The following is a 13669-nucleotide window of genomic DNA, read 5'->3' as shown; positions in this document are numbered from 1 at the left end:
GACAGCCTAAGAGACCTCTGGGACAACATTAAACACAGGAACATTCACATTATACGGGTCCCAGAAAGAGAAGAGAAAGAGAAAGGACCCCAGAAAATATTTGAAGAGATTATAGTTGAAAACTTCCCTAACATGGATATGGAAATAGCCACCCAAGTCCAGGAAGGGCAGCGAGTCCCATACAGGATAAACCCAAGGAAAAACATGCCGAGACACATAGTAATCAAACTGGCAAAAATTAAAGACACAGAAAAATTATTGAAAGCAGCAAGGGAAAAACGGCAAATAACATACAAGGGAACTCCTCCCATAAGGTTAACAGATGATTTCTCAGCAGAAACTCTACAAGCCAGAAGGGAGTGGCATGATATACTTAAAGTGATGAAAGGGAAGAATCTATAACCAAGATTACTCTACCCAGCAAGGATCTCATTAAGATTTGATGGAGAAATCAAAAGCTTTACAGACAAGCAAAAGCTAAGAGAATTCAGCATTACCAAACCAGCTCTACAACAAATGCTAAAGGAACTTCTCTAAGGGGGAAACACAAGAGAAGAAAAAGACCTACAAAAACAAACCCAAAACAATTAAGAAAATGGTCATAGGAACATACATACCGATGATTACCCTAAACGTGAATGGATTAAATGCTCCAACCAAAAGACGTAGGCTTGCTGAATGGATTAAAAAACAAGACCCATATACATGCTGTCTACAAGAGACCCACTTCAGACCTAGGGACACATACAGACTGAAAGTAAGGGGATGGAAAAAGATACTCCATTCAAATGGACATCAAAAGAAAGCTGGAGTACCAATACTCATATCAGATAAAATAGACTTTAAAGAATGTTACAAGAGACAAGGATGGACACTACATAATGATCAAGGGATCAATCCAAGAAGAAGGTATAACATTTATAAATATATATGCACCCAACATAGGAGCACCTTAATATATAAGGCAAATGCTAACAGCTCTAAAAGAGGAAATGGACACTAACACAATAATAGTGGAGGACTTTAACACCTCACTTACACCGATGGACAGATCATCCAAACAGAAAATAACGGAAAACAAGCTTTAAATGACACAATAGACCAGATAGATTTAATTGATATTTATAGGACATTGCATCTGAAAACAGCAGATTACACTTTCTTCTCAAGCACACATGGAACATTCTCCAGGATAGATCACATCTTCGGTCACAAATCAAGCCTCAGTAAATTTAAGAAAATTGAAATCGTATCAAGCATCATTTCTGACCACAACGCTATGAGATTAGAAATCAATTACCGGGAAAAAACCACAAACACACGGAGAATAAACAATATGTTACTAAATAACCAAGAGATCGCTGAAGAAATCAAAGAGGAAATCAGAGAATACCTAGAGACAAATGACAATGAAAACATGACAATCCAAAACCTATGGGATGCAGCAAAAGCAGTTCTAAGAGGGAAGTTTATAGCTATACAAGCCTACCTGAGGAAACAAGAAAAATCTCAAACAATCTAACCTTACACCTAAAGGAACTAGAGAAAAAGAACAAACAAGGCCCAAAGTTAGCAGAAGGAAAGAAATCATAAAGATTAGACCAGAAATAAATAGAAACAAAGAAAACAATAGTAAAGATCAATAAAACTAAAAGCTGGTTCTTTGAGAAGATAAACAAAATTGATAAACCATTAGCCAGACTCATCAAGAAAAAGAGGGAGAGGACTGAAATCAATAAAATTAGAAATGAAAAAGGAGAAGTTACAACAGACACCGCAGAAATACAAAGCGTCCTAAGAGGCTACTAAAAGCAACTCTATGCCAACAAAATGGACAACCTGGAAGAAATGGACAAATTCTTAGAAAGGTATAACCTTCCAAGACTTACCCAGGAAGAAATAGAAAATATGAACAGACCAGTCAGAAGTAATGATATTAAAACTGTGATTAAAAATCTTCCAACAAACAAAAGTTCAGGACCAGATGGCTTCACAGGTGAATTCTATCAAACATTTAGAGAAGAGCTAACATCCATCCTTCTCAAACTCTTCCAAAAAATTGCTGAGGCAGGAACACTCCCAAACGCATGCTACAAGGCCACCATCACCCTGATTCCAAAACCAGACAAAGATGCCACAAAAAAAGAAAATTACAGACCAGTATCACTGATGAATATAGATGCCAAAATCCTAGCAAACAGAATCCAACAGCACATTAAAAGGATCATACACCATGATCAAGTGGGATTTATCCCAGAGATGCAAGAATTCTTCGATATATGCAAATCAATCAATGTGATACACTATATTAACAAAATGAAGAATAGAAACCATATGATCATCTCAATAGATGCAGAAAAAGCTTTTGACAAAATTCAACACCCATTTATGATAAAAACTCTCCCGAAAGCAGGCATAGAGGGAACCTACCTCAACATAATAAAGGCCATATATGACAAACCCACAACAAACATCATTCTCAATGGTGAAAAACTGAAAGAATTTCCTCTAAGGTCAGGAACAAGACAAGGATGTCCACTCTCGCCAGTATCATTCAACATAGTATTTGAAGTCCTAGCCACAGCAATCAGAGAAGAAAAATAAAGGGAGCACAAATTGGAAAAGAAGTAAGACTGTCACTGTTTGCAGATGACATGATACTATACATAGGGAATCCAAAAGATGCTATCAGAAAACTACTAGAGGTAATCAATGAATTTGGTTAAGTTTGAGGATACAAAATTAATGCACAGAAATCTCTTGCATTCCTATACACTAATGATGAAAAATCTGAAAAAGAAATCAAGGAAACACTCCCATTTACCATTGCAACAAAAAGAATAAAATACCTAGGAATAAACCTACCTAGTGAGACAAAAGACCTGTATGCAGAAAACTGTAAGACACTGGTTAAAGAAATTAAAGATGATACCAACAGATGGAGAGATATACCATGTTCTTGGACTGGAACAATCAATTCTGTGAAAATGACTCTACTACCCAAAACAATCTGCAGATTCAGTGCAATCCCTATGAAATTACCAATGGCATTTTTTACAGAACTAGGACAAAAAAATCTTAAAATTTGTTTGGAGACACATAAGACCCTGAATAACCAAAGCAGTCTTGAGGGAAAAAAACAGAGCTGGAGGAATCAGACTCCCTGACTTCAGACTATACTACAAACTACAGTAATCAAGACAATATGGTACTGGCACAAAAACAGAAATATATTCCAATGGAACAAGGTAGAGTGCCCAGAGATAAACCCACGCACCTATGGTCAACTAATCTGTGACAAAGTGGGCAAGGATATACAATGGAGAAAAGACAGTCTCTTCAATAAGTGGTGTTGGGAAAACTGGACAGCTACATGTAGAAGAATGAAATTAGAACACTCCCTAACACTATACACAAAAATAAACTCAAAATGGATTCAAGACCTAAATGTAAGACCGGACACTATAAAACTGTTAGAGGAAAACATAGGAAGAACAGTCTTTGACATAAATCACAGCAAGATCTTTTTTGATCCACCTCCTAGAGTAATGGAAATAAAAACAAAAATAAATAAATGGGACCTAATGAAACTTCAAAGCTTTTGCACAGCAAAGGAAACCATAAACAAGATTAAAAGACAACCCTCAGAATGGGAGAAAATATTTGCAAACGCATCAGTGTACAAAGGATTAATCTCCAAAGTATATAAACAGCTGATGCAGCTCAATATTACAAAAACAAACAACCCAATCCAAAAATGGATAGAAGGCCTAACTAGACATCTCTCCAGAGAAGAGATACAGCTGGCCAAGAGGCACAAGAAAAGCTGCTCAACATCATTAATTATTAGAGAAATACAAATCAAAACTACAATGAGGTATCACCTCACACCAGTTAGAATGGGCATCATCAGAAAATCTACAAACAACAAATCCTGGAGAGGGTGTGGAGAAAAGGCAATCCTCTTGCACTGTTGGTGGGAATGTACATTGATAAAGCCACTATGGAGAACAGTATGGAGGTTCCTTAAAAAACTAAAAATAGAATTACCATATGACCCAGCAATCCCACTCCTGGGCATATACCCAGAGAAAAGCATAATTCAAAAAGACACATGCACCCCAATGTTCCTTGCAGCACTGTTTACAATAGCCATGTCATGGACGCAACCTAAATGCCCATTGACAGACGAATACATAAAGAAGATGTGGTACATATATACAATGGAATATTAATCAGCCATAAAATGGAATGAAATTGGGTCATTTGTAGAGGCGTGGATGGATCTAGAGACTGTCACACAGAGTGAAGTAAGTCAGAAGGAGAAAAACAAATATCGTATATTAAAGCATATATGTGGAACCTATAAAAATGGTACAGATGAACTGGTTTGCAGGGTAGAAATTGAGACAGACGTAGAGAACAAACGTATGGAAAACAAGGTGGGAAAGCGGTGGAGGGTGGGGGGTGGTAGTGTGATGAATTGGGAGATTGGGATTGACATGTATACACTGATGTGTATAAAATTGATGACTAATAGGCACCTGCTGTATAGAAAAATAAATAAAATAAAATTCAAAAATTCAAAAAAAATTTAGAAAATAAAAAAGTAAAAATAAATAAATAAGTAGGGCTTGTAGGGCTTCCCTGGTGGCGCAGTGGTTGAGAGTCCGCCTGCCGAGGCAGGGGACGCGGGTTCGTGCCCCGGTCCGGGAAGATCCCACATGCCGCGGAGCAGCTGGGCCCGTGAGCCGTGGCCGCTGAGCCAGCGCGTCCGGAGCCTGTGCCCCACAACGGGAGAGGCCACAACAGTGAGAGGCCCGCGTACAGCAAAAAAAAAAAAAAAAAAAAAAAAAGTAAATAAAATAAAAATAATTTAAAAAATGAATGAAATCCTGCCATTTGGAACAATATGGATGGACCTTGAATGTATTATGCTAAGTGTAATAAATCAGATGGAGAAAGACAAACGCCTTATGATTTCACTCATGTGTGGAATCTAAAACAAAGAAAACCCTCAGAGATACAGAGAACAGTTTAGTAGTTACTAAAGGGGAAGGGATGGGGGTGGGTGGGTGAAGGGGGTCAACTGTCGGTCATGGTCACCCTGTAGTGTGTACAGATGTTGAATGATAATGCTGTACACCTGAGACTTATATAATAATAATAAAAAGTTCAAAAAAAAAAAAGGTAGCTGCCATTATGGCTCTGAGTCTCACCCAAGCACCAGGAGAGTAAGGATCTGCCTTTTCCCAGCCCAAGGTTCCTGGTCTGGAGGCTGTCTCCTCCACAGTGATCCTGACAAGAATAGACAATGCAGGGTAGTGTGAGCATGTATTCCATGAAGACAAAAGTTAGCAGAAAAAGCAACAGTTTAGCAGCCACAGTACATTTCTATGACTGAAGCTCAAGTTAACACATGAAAGCATAAGCCACGTTCTTCACATTTATGCTGTAAGTCTTTGGGTTGTAATTCTCTCCCAAACTCTTCCCTAGAACTTTCTCCCATGCTGGAGCTAATTAGAGTGGATGTCTTTATGCCTCTAATTTGCATGTTTTTGCATGTTTTTGCATTATTATTGCATTATTTGCATGTGTTTTTTTTCTCATTAGAGGGCCATTACTATAAGAAGTCCTAGGGGGTGGTATCCTATGACTGGGGCTCTAGGAATGGAGAATGCATTGTGTTATTACTTGGACCAAGATCTTTAACTTCTTTTAGGTCAGATCCTGTTCATGTTCTTGGCAACCTTTCTCTCGTGGCCTCTTGAGCATAAAGAATATGATTAATATACTGTGTATATGAAAACACAGTAGTTAAAGCAATATAGTTCTTTTTTAAAAAAATTAATTAATTTATTTATGTATTTATTTTTGGCTGCATCGGGTCTTCATTGCAGCGTGCGGGCTTTCTCTAGTTGTGCCGAGTGGGGGCTACCCTTCATTGCGGGGCATGGGCTTCTCACTGCAGTGTCTTCTCTTGTTGCAGAGCACGGGCTCTTGGCATGCAGACTTCAGTAGTTGTGACACTCGGGCTCAGGCTCAGTAGTTGTGGCTCGTGGGCTCTAGAGCGCAGCCTCTGTTGTGGCACGTGGGCTTAGTTGTTCCGCGGCATGTGGGATCTTCCCGGACCAGGGCTCGAACCCGTGTCCCCTGCATCGGCAGGCGGACTCTCAACCACTGCGCCACCAGGGAGGTCCTAAAGCAATGTCGTTCTGCCATTATCCCCTTGTTTTGAGTGTACCTCAGGGACTAAGACTCAGGATGTGACATTAAGTTAACATTATTGTTATACATTTTATTGCTTTTTAAAATACGTTGTTTGAAATTTCCTTTAGGGTTTTATAAGAGCTATTGGCATAAGGAGTTCATATTTTTATTTTGTGCACATTTACGTTTTGTAAGAGTAATTTAAACTTATAAATTAGCTTTGAAAAGTTTTATTCTAGAGGGGTGTTTTATCAGAACATTATTCAAGTTGAGAAATGTTGCACCAGGGCCTCTGTGAGTGCACGTTGCACAGTATTGGCTTTGAGGATGGACCCTCGGGAGGCAAACTCTCCTCTCTCTGGTAGACTGTTGCAGGCATTGTGCTAAGTGAAATAAGCCAGTCACAAAAGGACAGTATTGTGTGATTGCACTTAGATGAGGTTCCTAGGATAGAGACAGTTGTGAATTGGGGTCTGCAGTTATACTCTCTGCATTCAGTGAGGGCTTGGAACCTACTAGAGCCCAAACATCACCTTAGAAATCACTTAATTTAAATGAGGTTCAAATTTGATTTGGCATAATAACTTTTGACTCTCAACGTTTGTATTGCTAAGGCCATCCTTCCTTTTAAGACCAATTTCCCAATCTTTAAGTTTATAATAGGATAATTTGGTGGTGATGATGATCATAATGATGATAATAATGTCAACAGCTACCATATAGTGAGCGTCTTCTGCATGCCAGGCAAGTCATGTATGGAATTATTGGTTTCACGGCACTCTTGGAAGTAGGCGGCACCATCCCCGTTTTGCAGATGAAAACTGAGGCTCAGAGAAGTGAATTTATTGACCTTAAGCCACACAGTTAGTAAATAGAGAAGCTAGATTTTCTTTGTAACTCCAGTCTTTCTGCCCCCATCCCTCCCCGCTGATGTACATTTCACTGTTTTTATTGTCTATATTTCAAAACTAAATGTACGTTTTTTAAAAGATGGGGATGTATGCTAGGGACTGCTATTTGAGAATGGTACCTCTCTTTAGCGTTCTTTGTTTAAAAATGATGATTTCAGGGACTTCCCTGGTGGCCCAGTGGTTAAAAATCCGCCTGCCAATGCAGGGGATGCGGGTTCAAGCCCTGGTCTGGGAAGATCCCACATGCCGCAGAGCAACTAAGCCTGTGCACCACAGCTGTTGAGCCTGCGCTCTAGAGCCTGTGAGCCACAACTACTGAGCCCGCATGCCACAACTACTGAAACCCGCTCACCTAGAACCTGTTCTCTGCAACAAGAGAAGCCACTGCCATGAGAGGCCTGCGCACCGCAAGGAAGAGTGGCCCCAGCTCGCTGCAACTAGAGAAAGCCTGCACGCAGCAACGAAGACCCAAAGCAGCCAAAAATAAAATAAATAAATTAAAAATAAAAATGACGAATTTGGACTAGACGCCAGCTCCCTTTTCTTGTTTTCTGGTCGCCTTGTTATCTTGTGGTTTGAAGAAGTAGTGCCGAAACTGTTCAGTATCGAAGGTAGTACAGTCATGTTTATTAATATTACCGATCTCACCACTTAATTTGATTCAGAGAAATGGGCTTTGATATTTTTTTCAGATTGGATACTGGCTCTTAATCAATGCAACTTATTGAGAATTTGCAGATTTATGTCTTGAATGTCTTTTCCCAGCCCCACTGCCTTGCTCAGTGAGCAGGGATAACTCACTGTTGCAGGCCAGCTTCAGTATTATGGTTTCAGTGTCAGTCATTCAGAGCCAGCTGTGTTCTGATTTCAGAATTATGATTATCTGTCTTGGTGTAAGGCGATCCACTCCAGCATCATGAAACTGTAGGATCAGGGAGCAGGAGGTTACACTAATATGCCATCTTCATGGGGTTTTCCTGGTTCCACTAGGGCCGAGGTTTAAAATATGTGAACTTCAAATTGTGTAGGTAAAAAAACGTGAAAAAAGGTGTGCGTATGTAAATACAATCACACATATTTTATATGTCATACATTTTTTTTTTCTACAGTAGATGTGAGAAATGATTATTTTTCTTTAAGACAGAGATTTAGAAGTGATTTGAGTTCCTTAGGACTATGGATAGTCACAAGAATAACAAAACACTTGTATGTTTCCCTTAATTTATTGGAAGGAATCATAACGTGAATCACTGTCAGAACTGAAGGAACAGTGTATCACAGATTGAGAAATATCAGTTTAGCTACTTAAGAAATGAATTTATGATTAGTAAAGGCCAAGATCCCATCTGAGCATTGTTTTTTTTTTTGTTTGTTTTGTTTTTTTGTGGTACGCGGGCCTCTCACTGTTGTGGCCTCTCCCATTGCGGAGCGCAGGCTCCGGACGCGCAGGCTCAGCGGCCATGGCTCACGGGCCCAGCCGCTCCGCGGCACGTGGGATCTTCCCGGACCAGGGTACGAACCCGTGTCCCCTGCATCGGCAGGCGGACTCTCAACCACTGCGCCACCAGGGAAGCCCTGAGCATTGTTTTTGAGTCTAGTTAAGATGTGCCAGGTAGGGGGTTGGTAACCTCTGGGAGAATAATGGGTGGCAGTGATGCTGAAGTGATAAAAACCTGTGATCCTGAGCCCACATCATGACCCTCTGAGGAGAACCCATAATCTTATCCTCATCATTTTGATCCTTGTTTCTGTGTGGATCTTGAATAAATCTGATTATTTTCATGGGGGCCCCTCCATTCTCTTCCACTGCTTTAAAATGTTGGCCATGGCATCTGTGCTTCCTCTTCATACCTGTTCCTTGTGGCTGAGACACACACACCAGCTCCGGTTTTCATCTCATTGCTGTTAACCTGGCCCAGCTCCCAATACTGATGGCCAAGTTCAGCAATTTACGTGTTTTTTTTGTTTTTTTTTTTGCGGTATGCGGGCCTCTCACTGTCGCGGCCCCTCCCATTGCGGAGCACAGGCTCCGGACGCGCAGGCCTAGAGGCATGGCTCACGGGCTTAGCAGCTCCGCGGCACGTGGGATCTTCCCGGACCAGGGCACGAACCCGTGTCTCCTGCATCGGCAGGCGGATTCTCAACCACTGCGCCACCAGGGAAGCCCGGCAATTTACGTTTTAAAAGACCAGTTCAGGTGGTGGTGGTGGGTATGTGTGTAGGTGGGGGTAATACAAAAGAATTCTGTAGATTCCCTTTTCTGTAAGGAAATTTTCTAGAAAATTATATTTTGATAGAATTATTAAAACTTAATAAACAAAAATGCATCTCATCTGTTGTAGACATTCTTAGTGCAGTTATTTCTCCTATGAAGGACTAAAATTAGTGAGCAAACTGACTTTATTCTTTCACTAGCATGTACACACTGGAGGTCCCCTGATAAGGCCTTGAAGGATGCTATAAATGCTTCAGGTGCAGGGTTACCAAGTGCATTGTGGGGAAGAGTTTAAGAGCTGTAGGTACTTTTTTCCTGCAGATTGAAAATTTCAGATGCTGTAATTGTCCACTTACGATGTCATTTTGGAACATACAGGAGGACTCCTGAAAGCTTAAACTTACACAGTATCTTGGATAGCTTATTGTTTTTCTGGGTTTTAGAAACACGTGATGAAGAAAGGGCTCAAATGGCCTTCTTTTGAAACACTGGGTCTGCTCTGCTAAATGCCACATTCAACAAAATGGATGTTTACATGAGTCAATATCCGCAAAATGTTTGGGAAGGCCAGAATGGAAGGCTGCCTAATTCAGTGTATAATTTTGTGGGTAAAGATAACATGGCAGAGAGTACATCCTGGCATTTGAAAAGAAGGGTCTTTTCGCCAGAAAGATGTTTCCTTTAAGTATAGGTTGCAAACGCTTGGGCAGAATCCGGCTTGGAGACCTATTTTGCTTGGCTTTCACGTGTTGAAAAAAAAAGCTTGACCACCTAAGCCAGAGACGGTGTTCTCTGGTTGTCCGCAATACCCACTACTTGTTATTGACTCCGATATTCACCTCACTTCCCGGGGTCCTGAGACGCTGATTCTGTGTCACTTGCTAAAGGAAAGCTCTTTGTAGTTGGTCTCTGACTTCTGTGCTTTACCCTTTAAGTTGCTGTCAGACCGGGAAGAGGATCCTCCCTTCCGCCTCCCGCTCCTTGCTCCTCTTGGCTCCAGTTCAGGCAAAAGCAGACTCTTCGGGGAACTGGGGAATGGAGGGAGGAGGGGAGGAAGGCCTGTCCCGGCTTCTCCAGCTGTGGTCCTCATGCGTTTGAGGGGATGCGGAGAACCCAGGGAAGGCTTCTCACTGCTGTGCTGAGGCCAGGAAAGGAGACATAGACAACCCCTGTTACCTTGCCATCCTGTCTGCTTACCTCTTGCCCCTGTATTTTTTTTTTTTTTTTTGACACTTTCAGGAGGCCCGTTTATCCAGACTCATTCATTCCACAGGTGGTTTTGAATTCCACTGAGTATCGGGCTAGCAGAGGGTAGATACCCAGGTACCCAGATCTACCACCCCTGCAGGCTTTAGTTTTACTAGTGTGGTTTTAGTTCCCATGTGAGACATTCAGGTCTCATCTGTAGCCTTACAGTCTCCTCAGAATTTTTATTCCTGTCTCTTGGAGGTTAGATCTGGTATTCTCTCTCTTTTTTTAATTGGGACATAGGCGATTTACAATGTTGTGTTAGTTTCAGGCAGACAGAAGAGTGAATCAGTTTTACGTATACATATATCCACTTGTTTTTAGGTCTTGTGTTCTCTTGAATGCACAATAGTTAAAGTGTTCTTCTGGATCTCAAGTAGATCATTTTCAGAGGCATGCTTTTCCTTTGAGTGATCAGGATAATTTCCCACTTTTTTTTTTTTTTTTCCCCATAGGCTCTATGTTTTGCTTCCTTTATTCATCTTTGCATAGGGTGATATTCATTTTGTCCAGACTCCTTTGCCAATAAGCAGAATGTGGGGCTTCACTCTGATGATTCTGTTCTCGATTGCCTTTCTCAAATTTCCAAGCCACAGGGCAGGCCGTGGCAGCTCCCAGCCTGGTCTTTCAGGACCAGAGCTCTGCTTACGGGGAAGAGCTTCCCCTATGCTCTCAGCCCTCCACCTGCTTCCCTGCTGCTCCGAACTAGGGGCCGTCAACTCAGGGGCGTGAAGAAGTTAGGCAGATGAAACAAAATTATTGAAGCCCCTGGCTTTAGACAGTATGCAACGTATCATAGTTGTGGAAGGCATTTAAATGGAATATTTCTAAAGTGCTTTGCCCTTTTAAACAGCATTAACTTTTTTCACCCGGTACATACAAACAATACACAAGATTATCTTTTATTTTATTTTAGTTTAGTTTGTATTTACTTAATATTTTAAAATTTAATTTTATTTCATATTTTGGTTTTCTTTTTTACTCGCAGCTTTACTGAAGGATAATTGGCATATGAGGAATGGCACGTGTTAAGGTGTGCAGTCTGATAAGTTTTTGACAGGTAGACATCTGTGAAACTGTCACCGCAATCAAGATAGTGAGCATGTCCGTCACTCTTCCCTTTCACCCCCCCAGTCTCCAGGCAACCTGTTTGTGTCACTATAGATGAGTTTGCATTTTCTAGAATTTTGTATAAATGAAATCATGCACCAGGTACTCCTTTTTTTTTTTTCTGGCTTTTTAAACTCAATATAATTATTTAGATATTCATTTTATTTTATGTATCAACATACACTTCATTCCTCTTTGTTGCTGAGTAGTTGTCCATTATATGGATAGACTGCAATTTGCTAATTCATTCACCCGTTGATGGACATTTGGGTTGTTTCCAGGTTTTTTTTAGGTTTATTTTACATTTTTATTTATTTATGTATGTGTCTATCTATTTGTTTATTTTTTATCAAAGTACAGTTGACCTACAACACTATGTTCGTTCCAGGTATACAACATGGTGATTTGATATTTCTGTATCTTTCAAAATAATCACCATAACTCTAGTTACCATCTTTCACCATACAAAGTTATTACAATATTGTTGACTATATTCCCCATGATGTACATTTCAAATCCTCATGACTCATCTGTTTTGTAACTGGAAGTTTGTACATCTTAATCTCCCTCACTTATTTCACTCACCTGCCCCCATCCCCTCCTCTCTGGCAGCCACTTGTTTTTTCTCTGTATCTGAGTCTGATTCTGTGTTGTTATGTTTGTTCATTTGTTTTGTTTTATAGATTCCACATATAAGTGAAATCATGCTCTTTCTCTGACTTTTTCACTTAGCATAATATCTCTAGGTCCACCCATGTTGTCACAGATGGCAAGATTTTATTCTTTTCTTATGGCTGCATAATATTTCCTTTTATCTATCTATCTGTCTAATCATGTCTTCTTTATCCATTCATCTATTGATGGACACTTGGGTTGCTTCTATATCTTGGCTATTGTAAATAATGCTGCAACAGACGTAGGAAAGCATATATATTTTTGAATTAATGTTTTTGTTTTCTTTGGAAAAATACCCAGAAGTGGAATTACTGGGTCATATGATATTGCCATTTTTAATTTTTTGAGGAACCTCCATATTGTTTTCCATAGTGGCTGTACAGATTTATATTCCCACCAATACTGCAAGAGAATTACCTTTCCTCCACACCCTTGCCAACACTTATGTCTTGTCTTTTTGACGTAACAGTCATTCTGACAGGTGTGAAGTGATAATTCATTGTGATTTTGATTTGCATTTCTCTGATGATTAGTGATGTTAAGCCTCTTTTCATGTGCCTGTTGGTCATCTGTATGTCTTGTTTGGAAAAATGTCTATTCAAGTCCCATTCTTAAATTGGTTTTTTTTTTTTTTTTTTTTTTTTTTTGATGTTGAGTTGTATATGTTTTCTTTGTCTATTTTAAATATCAACTCCTTATCAGATATATTGTTTGCCAATTTCTTCTTCGGTTCAGTAGGCTGCATTTTTGTTCTGTTGATAGTTTCCTTTGCTGTGCAAAAGCTTTTTAGTTTGAGGTAGTACCATTTTGTTGATTTTTGCTTTTGTTTCTCTTGCTTGAGAAGACATATCCAAAAAAATATTGCTAGGACCAATGTTAAAGAGCATACTACCTATATTTTCTTCTAGGAGTTTTATGTATTTAAGCCTTTAATCCATTTTGAGTTTATTTTTGTATATGGTGTGAGAGAGTAGTCCAGTTTCTTTCACATGTAGCTGTCCAGTTTTCCCAGCACCACTTACTGAAGAGACTGTCTTTTCTCCATTGAATATTCTTGCCTCCTTTTTCATAGATTAATTCACTATATAAGTACGGGTTTATTTCTGGGCTCTCTATTCTGTTTCATTTATCTGTGTGTCTGTTTTTGTGCCACTACCATGCTGTTTTGATTAGTGGAGTTTTGTGGTATAATTTGTAATCAGGGATTTTGATACTTCTGGCTTTGTTATTTTTTCTCAAGATTGTTTTGTCTATTCAGGGTCATTTGTGTTTCTATACAAATTTTAAATTATTTGTTTCA

General features: G+C 39.8%; 1 protein-coding gene across 7 annotated transcripts in view; it reads left to right on the top strand.

Annotated features, from left to right (window-relative positions):
* Positions 1-13669, top strand: part of BCKDHB (branched chain keto acid dehydrogenase E1 subunit beta) — a 289790-nt gene that overhangs the window by 145309 nt on the left and 130812 nt on the right. The gene's annotated exons all lie outside the window — the stretch shown is intronic.

This window comes from Kogia breviceps, chromosome 13 (assembly GCF_026419965.1).
Source record: "Kogia breviceps isolate mKogBre1 chromosome 13, mKogBre1 haplotype 1, whole genome shotgun sequence".
In the NCBI taxonomy this organism is placed as follows: domain Eukaryota; kingdom Metazoa; phylum Chordata; class Mammalia; order Artiodactyla; family Physeteridae; genus Kogia; species Kogia breviceps.
Note: the sequence above shows the minus strand (reverse complement) of the source record. Positions and strands in the feature narration are given on the sequence as shown.